At 42.0% G+C, this 6,044-nt stretch overlaps 1 pseudogene; it reads right to left on the reverse strand.

The window, feature by feature from the left end:
* Positions 1-4,446: 4,446 nt before the first annotated feature.
* On the reverse strand, positions 4,447-5,823 carry LOC104658180 (annotated as a pseudogene).
* Between the last annotated feature and the right edge of the window lie 221 nt (positions 5,824-6,044).

The following is a 6,044-nucleotide window of genomic DNA, read 5'->3' on the forward strand; positions in this document are numbered from 1 at the left end:
CCCCCTCACTTTCAGGCACCCCAATCAGACGTAGATTTGGTCTTTTTACGTAATCCCATACTTCTTGCAGGCTTTGCTCATTTCTTTTTCTTCTTTTTTCTTTTGGTTTCTCTTCTCGCTTCATTTCATTCATTTGATCTTCAATCGCTGATACTCTTTCTTCCAGTTGATCGAGTCGGTTACTGAAGCTTGTGCATTTGTCACGTATTTCTCGTGTCATGGTTTTCATCTCTGTCATTTCGTTTATGATCTTCTCTGCATTAATTAGTCTAGCTGTCAATTCTTCCACTCTTTTTTCAAGATTTTTAGTTTCTTTGCGCTGGGTACGTAATTCCTCCTTTAGCTCTGATAAGTTTGATGGACTGAAGCCTTCTTCTCTCCTCTCGTCCAAGTCATTCTCTGACCAGCTTTGATCCGTTGCTGGCGATGGGCTGCGCTCCTTCGCATGGGGAGATGCGCTCTTATTTTTTGAATTTCCAGCTTTTCTGCCCTGCTTCTTCCCCATCTTTGTGGTTTTATCTGTCTCTGGTCTTTGATGGTGGTGATGTACTGATGGGGTTTTGGTATAGGTGTCCTTCCTGTTTGATAGTTTTCCTTCTGACAGTCAGAAGGACTGTCTGTTGGTCTGTTGGAGATTGCTTGAGGTCCACTCCAGACCCTGTTTGCCTGGGTATCAGCAGCAGAGGTTGCCGAAGATAGAATATTGCTGAACAGCGAGTGTACCTGTCTGATTCTTCCTTTGGAAGTTTCCTCTCAGGGGTGTACTCCACCCTGTGAGGTGTGGGGTGTCAGACTGCCCCTAGTGGGGGATTTCTCCCAGCTAGGCTACTCAGGGGTCAGAGACACACCTGAGCAGGCAGTCTGTCCGTTCTCAGATCTCAACCTCTGCGTTGGGAGATCCACGGCTCTCCCCACAGCTGTCAGACAGAGTCGTTCGCGTCTGCACCGGCTCCCGCTACTTCCCCTGTTGGTCTTCAGCTGTGCGCTGTCCCCAGAGGTGGAGACTACAGAGACAGGCAGGCTTCCTTGAGCTGCTGTGAGCTCCACCCAATTCGAGCTTCCCAGCGGCTTTGTTTACCTACTTAAGCCTCAGCAATGGCGGGCGCCCCTCCCCCAGCCTCGCTGCTGCCTTGCGGATAGATCGCGGCAGACTGCTGTGTTAGCAGTGAGGGAGGCTTCGTGGGCGTGGGACCCTCCCGGCCAGGATTGGGATATATTCTCCTGGTGTGCCTGTATGCTTACAGCGCAGTATTGGGGTGGGAGTTACCCGATTTTCCAGGTGTTGTGTGTCTCAGTTCCCCTGGCTAGGAAAACGGATCCCCTTCCCCCTTGCGCTTCCAGGTGAGGCGATGCCTCGCCCTGCTTCAGCTCTCGCTGGTCAGGCTGCAGCAGCTGACCAGCACCGATTGTCCGGCACTCCCTAGTGAGATGACCCCAGTACCTCAGTTGAAAATGCAGAAATCACCGGTCTTCTGTGTCGCTCGCGCTGGGAGTTGGAGACTGGAGCTGTTCCTATTCGGCCATCTTAAGTCTTCTTTTTTTCATGTATTGATTATTTTAAGATTCATTACAACACTTTAAGGAAGGTATTGTTGTTTATAGATTTATAAATGAATTTATATATGAAAAACCTGAGGCACATAAAGCTTAAACTTGAGAAAAATATTATAACAGATATATTTAGATGGTGAGTATATACACAGTCTATTCCCTTACCTTCCATTTTTCTATTATTTTCAAATTTTCTAGAATGAATATGCATTCCTTTTATACTGGTAAAAATAGAGTATACTTTTAAAGGCATTTGCATCTTTTATGCTGACAAGGGCATGTTTAACTTCACACATGTTCAAATAGAAACATGTCAGTTTCAGCCATCCAGACGGGCTTTTGAGTAGTCACTACCTGTGTATTTAGTTTTACCCACAGGTCACAGAGACAGAATAGTCAACATAAGAAAAAGCTGTCCTTTTCCTTTATGAAATAATAAGGAAAGAAAGATGTAAGACCTGATCGATCTCGTAAGAGGAGTGTGCAAACAGTCTCCTGGTGAAACCAACAAGAAAATTGTTGTTAGGTAGAGTTTTTCTTGGAGAAAAGGAAAACAATAGTTTGTTGCAAATCCCAGCTGAAAATATAGGATGTCACAAAGATTTTTTTTAGACCTTATGTTGATGTCAACTGCAGTGAATATACGCCCCCTTCCATTCTCCAAAGTGAAGGCTTTGAATTCAGAGTCTTTTTTACAACACAGTTAACTCTAGCAAAAGACAAGTGACCACCTAAAAAGGCACACACATAATGTGATAAAACAGCTTAGTTCCATTCATCTGACAAGCAATTATTGAGTGTATAACACATGCACAAGGCGCAGGGAGTGCTAGGAACTAAGAATATAAAGATAAATAAAACATGCTCCTTGGCTTATCAGAGGTTTTAACCTAGTGAGGATACAGACATGCAAGTAGTTCATTTTAGAATGATGGTGTAAGTGTAAGAGAAGCTTTCAAACAGCTGCTCTTTTTGTGACATGCAAGAGAAATGGGATAAACATACACCCTCAAGGGATTACAGTTGCTACTAGATATGAAGACCTCCTTTATGGACTAGCTGTGTGCCTGCTCTGTAAACTCTGTGAAGGCAAGGACTGTGCCTATTTTGCTCTTTATTATATCTGACCTTAAATAGTAGGAATAACAACTTTGCTGCTTCCCTCTCTCATCCTCAGATGTTTCTACTAGAACAAGGGTTGGCAAATTATTGGTCAAATCTGGCTCTATTTTCATATGGTTTACAAGCTAAAAATGGTTTCTACATTTTAAATGGTTATATAAGTACCTATGTAATGCCCTAGACTTTTATCCCACAAAGCCTAAAGTATTTACTATCTGGCCCTTTTACGCTAAAAGTTTGCCAACCTCCGCGTTGGAAATCGGAAAGCAGAGATGGTGAACGGGTGGTGAACAGTTCCACTCCACACTGCCAGTTCTTGCTACATAAAAGGAGTTGAATCTGTAATATATTTAGGGGAAATCTTAACCAACAGTAAGGAGAAATAAAGAGAACAATATTGTCCCAGACAGCCAGTGAGTCTCTTACAAGTCATTGACTCTACATAAAGGCCTTGGTTAGACTGAGCTTTTTAAGTACAAGAAAGGCATGAGTTATTTCTTTTCTGTATCTTTCACACCCAGCATACAGGGTCTGGCACATTTTAGGCACTCAGTAAATCTTTGACAGATTAATGAATAAATGAATGTATGAATCGAAGAGGAGAAAATTACTTTACATTTTAAGTTAGCCTGCACTGAAATTAACTATTCAACTTTATTGATTTTCAAGGATTACAAAATATGATAGCCCTGACGATCTATGCTAACCTGATATTACTAGTTGTGCCAAGTCATAATACCCCCCTCCTTTCCCTTCTCCTCCTCCTCCTCCTCCACCTCCTCCTCCTCCTCCTCCTTCAGTTTTTAACAGGAAGATTGGCTGGGTGCAGTGGCTCATGCCTGCAATCCCAGCACTTTTGGAGGCCGAGGCAGGCGGATCACCTGAGGTCAGGAGTTCAAGACCAGCCTGGCCAACATGGGGAAACCCCATTGCTAGTAAAAATACAAAACTTCGCCGGGCATGGTGGCATGCGCCCATAATCCCAGCTACCCAGGAGGCTGAGGCAGGAGAATCGCTGGAACCTGGTGGGCAGAGGCTGCAGTGAGCCAAGATTGTGCCACTGCACTTCAGGCTGGGTGACAGAGCAAGACTGTGTCTCAAAAAATTAAAAAAAAAAAAAGAGAAAGATTGATTTGGCAAGTTTCATGTGGCACAGTATAGCTAGAAGAAAATCACAGTACAATGAAAGATTAAAATCAAGGCCTAAGAATTTCATGTAAACACCAAGACAAAAATCTAAAGTATTGGTATTAGAGCTCTAATTTTTTCCCATTAATTTAAATAAGGCTTAAACATACATGTCCTACAGGTTATTAAATGAAACTAGAATTAAAAAACATGCCAAAAATTTTTACTTTAATTCCAGACACAGCTCCTATATTGAGTTTTACAAAAAAAAAAAAAAAAAAAAAAAAAAAAAAGCATGTATTTTAACATGCATCCAAACTGTGTTCAATGTAATGTGGTATAAGGGTAACAACTAACTTAATTCAACTGCTTTAACCTAAATACGTGTACTGCTTCAGTACATTGTACAATATAACTAACTTGAGAAAAACGAAAACTTTTTTAACAGTTATAGTTTACTCAACTTCACTGTCACATCCTAGAGGAGTACTGTGTTCAAAAACAATGAGCCTTAATTAAGTCTGCAGAACAATCCGGATTTCCACTTAGAGAGTAAGCATAAACCACAAGCTTGTATTTCAAAAACTGGTAAACTGAAGTTTTTTTCTTGAAAAAAGTTGGCCAAGAGTCCGTGATCAGGATCAATTACATTCTCCATCCACCACTCATATCAGACATGCTAGACATCCCTCCCATGCTGCTCACGCCCAGAGATGCATGGCTTCCTCTATTGTAGTAGCTGCTGTTCATTGCTCCTTGGCTACTTACGTAATGTTTGATTGAAAATTACTGGAGTTTTCCTGTAAAACTTGATCGTATCCACTCATGCTGCTCTAGCCACCATAGCTGCCTCCATAACCATCACTAAGCTGTGGGCTGGCTGGACCACTGTAACTGAACTGGTTTGACAAGCCCATAACTCCCATCATTTGGCTACCATAACCACCACCACTTGGTGTATTGTAGAATCCAAAAGAGTCCTACATATCTATGATGCATATTTGCTTTGTCTTTTGACATAGCTGCCACAGCGTCTTCTGAGTTACAAGCTCGACGTTTGCTTCACCAGTTACTCTGCCATCAGGACCAATTACAATGTGTACTCTCCACGATTGAGCAGTGGAAAAAAAATATAAACATCATTCTCAGTAGCTCTGTAAGGGAATCCACACATGTGTACACAGTGTCCCATTGTGCTCTGGAAGGTACAGCCACCGTCCTTATGTCTATGATCAGACATTCCTAAAAAACTATAATTGAAGTTTCTTCCAAATCTATCTGACCCACATTCATAGCCATCATTATAACCATTATAATCATTATAGCCTCCATAGCTTCCACCATAAGCACCACACCCCATCCGCTCAAAGTCAGCTCCTCTGCTAATGCTGTTACACCCTTTGACAGCCCCAGGTCTGTCATAGGGACCTGGCCACTGCATGGCCATAAGCTTTTGTGAGTTCTAACTTCAGCTCTACTGCTCTTAAATATTTTGATATGCATGTGCCTTCTTCTTTCCTTGTGTTTCTCTAGAGTATTTTCAGCTATTTCCTGTGAAGCATACTGCACAAAGGCCTCCCCTGTACTCCTTCCCTGGAAATCCACGATCAGTCTTATGCCATTTGGCATGATTTCCAACCGTGAGAAGAACTGAACAATTTCTTCCTTGCTACATTCAAAGGGGAGTACAAAGCCATCATTGGCCGTGTCAGAACTATCTGGACCACTATGCTTCAGCACCGCATCCATCTCAACGTTGTTTGACTTGAATACTGAAACATATCTGTGTCTTATAATTTCTTTGTCTTTTTTCAAGTCCAATTTGACCTCATACTCTCAAGTTCAGCAAAAGTCTCACCACTTGGTCTGCCTTCTCTGCTGTAGATGAAATGAATACGTGGAGCCCTATTTTAAATTTTGCACTCAGAAAAAAATCCACTGCACTTTATTGGCTGAGCGAGACAAGGGCAATCTCTGGACCTTCATTACAAATCTCTGTCCACCTTTAGTGCCCAACATCATCATCTTACAGGATCTGACACTGAAACAGACTAGACACCCGACTTTGACGTGGCTGAGCAGAAAATCTTCTTTTTTTTTTTTCTACATGTTCATTTCTGTTGCTTCCATGGTAACCCAACTTCCGTCTATTGTTTGTTTCATTCGCCTTTAATAGAAACGGCTTTAGTTCATGTGTTTCTTTAATTGTAATTTATTTTAGATTCCGGGAGACATGTGCAGAA

Source organism: Rhinopithecus roxellana, chromosome 7, assembly GCF_007565055.1.
Source record: "Rhinopithecus roxellana isolate Shanxi Qingling chromosome 7, ASM756505v1, whole genome shotgun sequence".
In the NCBI taxonomy this organism is placed as follows: domain Eukaryota; kingdom Metazoa; phylum Chordata; class Mammalia; order Primates; family Cercopithecidae; genus Rhinopithecus; species Rhinopithecus roxellana.